Source organism: Camelus bactrianus, chromosome 3 (assembly GCF_048773025.1).
Source record: "Camelus bactrianus isolate YW-2024 breed Bactrian camel chromosome 3, ASM4877302v1, whole genome shotgun sequence".
Classification (NCBI taxonomy): domain Eukaryota; kingdom Metazoa; phylum Chordata; class Mammalia; order Artiodactyla; family Camelidae; genus Camelus; species Camelus bactrianus.
The window spans coordinates 138462729-138465228 of record NC_133541.1 but is presented as its reverse complement, the minus strand read 5'-3'; the positions used below and the strand labels follow the sequence as shown (position 1 = coordinate 138465228).

Genomic DNA, 2500 nt, shown 5'->3' with positions numbered 1-2500 from the left:
CTCGCCTCCCGGTTCCCGCCCCACGCGCCCGAGGCGCCCTGCCCGCTTGTGGCCCGCGTCCCGTCGTGGGCTCCCCTCGTCCCCCGTGGCGAGAAGGGGGACCCCGGGAACGCGTGTGCGGGTTGGGGGTCCTGCCGGGCCTTGGGGGGTTGGGGATGTGGAGGTGGGAAGGAGGGTGGTCTGTCGTCGGGACGCGGGGGGAGGGCCCTCTCCGCCCGGCCTCGTGGGGAGTGGGCTTAGGATGCCGTCGGCACGCGTTGGCGTGTGGGACCCGGTGGCGTGGGCGGTGGCCGGCCGGTGCCCGGTGTGGCCCCGTGTCGAGGGCCCGCGGCGGCGAGGACCCCCGGCCGTGGCCGGGGTGTGGTGGTCGGCGTCGGGGCGCGGTGGCCGGCGGTTGGGGCTGGTGGGGGGGGTCCGTGCCGTCCCCGCCTCGCCCGCCTCGCCCTCTCCAGGTACCTAGCGCGTCCCGGCGCGGAGGTTTAAAGACCCTCGGGGGAGTCGCCCGTCCGCCTTGGGGTCGGGGCGGTCGGGCCCGTGGGGACGTGGGAGGTCCGTCCCTCGTCCCACGGACTCCGCCTCCACCGGGCCGGGGCGCCGCGCCACGTCGCTGACCGCCGCCGCCGCCGCCGCCGTGTCCGTCGGGTGGGGCCTCACCCGGCGGGCCCGTCGGACGGCCGGTGGCCGCGTGGTGGCGCGTCCCCGCGGGAGGCGGGAACCCCCGGGCGCCTGTGGGGTGTCCGAGCCGGCACGCGCGGTGTCGGTGCCGGCTGCGCCCCGTTGTGAAACCTTCCCGACCCTCCGGTCTGATTTCTCTCTGACTCGGCCGGCCCGAGGCGACCCCCCCTCACCCTCCCGGGGTGGGTGGGGGCGGGAGACGTGCCGTGCCACAGAACCGAAGGCAGAAGAAACTTCTCGTACGACTCTTAGCGGTGGATCACTCGGCTCGTGCGTCGATGAAGAACGCAGCTAGCTGCGAGAATTAATGTGAATTGCAGGACACATTGATCATCGACACTTCGAACGCACTTGCGGCCCCGGGTTCCTCCCGGGGCTACGCCTGTCTGAGCGTCGCTTGACGATCAATCGCGCCCCCCCGGGTGTGTGCCCGCGGGGTCGCGCGGCTGGGGGTTTCCTCGCAGGGCCGCGGTGCCCTCCGTCCCCCTAAGTGCAGACACGGCGCCTCTGCCGTCGCGCCGTCTGTCCCTCCTCCGGCCGGTCCCGCCCCCGCGCCCGGGAGGGCGCGGGGGCGGGCGGCGGCGGCGGCAGGCGGCGTCGAGGCCCGGGAGGTGCCGCCCGCGAAAGGGAAGGGAGAAAACGGGGAGGGGGGAGCTCGCGCGTGGCCGAGGCCGCGGCCGCGGCCGCGGCCGCCGCGTTCCCACCGGGAGCCCCTCCTCGCGCCGCAAGCGTTCTCCGGGGCGCGTGCCCGGGTGCGTCGCGGTGGTGCCGGGGTGGGTGGGGGCGGTTAGGGCCTCCGCGCCGCGCCGCCCCCACCCTCCCGTCGCGCCACCGCGGCCCCCGCCTCGCCCCGTCGGGACGGGCGGCTCCTCGCCGTGGCCGAGGCGCGCGCGCGGCCGCGCCCCGGGGATGCGTGCCCCGGCGGCGACCCGCGGGACGCCGCGGCGTCGCCCGCCGCTGCGCGCTTTCCCCCGGGCTGCGTCCGCGGCCGCGCTTCGTGCCCCTGGGCCCCCGGGGCGGCGTTCTTCGGGGGCGCCGCCGCCGCGCGTCCGTCGCCCGTCGTGGGCGTCTCGTGGCCGTGCGGAGGACGGGTGGGAGCGGAGCGGAGCGGAGCGGCGCTCGCCGGTGCGGTTGGCGTCGCGTGGTGGGGCAAGGGGCCCTGACGGTCGCCGCGGGGCGGCCGCCGGGCTTCTTCGGACCCGCCCGCCTCACGACCGACCGACCGGCGGCTGCCGCCGCCGCCCCCCTCTACCCTCCTCCCCGGCACGACGACGCCTCCGGCCTGGGCCCGGCGTCGCGCGCGCGCGCGGCTTCCCCTCTCGCCGCCCGCCCGTCCCGTGCCACGTCGCCGGCTCGTGCTCCCGTCCCCGTCCCGTCCGCCTCCCTTCTTCCTTCCGCCCTTCCTTCCGCCCTCCCGCCCGAACCCCGTGTTCGGGCGTGGGTGGGTGGGTGGGTGGGTCGGTTGAGGGGGAGGGGGACCGGGCGGTCGACCGCGGTTCCGCGCCTCGCGCGCGGCCCCTCTCCCGCCGTCCCGCCCTCTCCCGCTTCGCGGGCACCTTCTCCGTCCCCTCCGAGCCGCGACCTCCGATCAGACGTGGCGACCCGCTGAATTTAAGCATATTAGTCAGCGGAGGAAAAGAAACTAACCAGGATTCCCTCAGTAACGGCGAGTGAACAGGGAAGAGCCCAGCGCCGAATCCCCGCCCCGCGGTGGGGCGCGGGACATGTGGCGTACGGAAGCCCCGCTCCCCGGCGCCGCTCGTGGGGGGCCCAAGTCCTTCTGATCGAGGCCCAGCCCGTGGACGGTGTGAGGCCGGTAGCGGCC

General features: G+C 76.8%; 1 non-coding gene and 1 pseudogene across 1 annotated transcript; both read left to right on the top strand.

Moving 5' to 3' along the window:
* The first annotated feature begins 918 nt into the window (after nt 1–918).
* On the top strand, nt 919–1071 carry LOC141577283 (5.8S ribosomal RNA). Its single transcript, XR_012506180.1, has one exon. It is a non-coding gene; the product is annotated as a 5.8S ribosomal RNA (ribosomal RNA).
* A 1182-nt stretch (nt 1072–2253) lies between these two features.
* LOC141577322 (28S ribosomal RNA) overlaps nt 2254–2500 on the top strand; it is a 5082-nt pseudogene continuing 4835 nt past the window's right edge.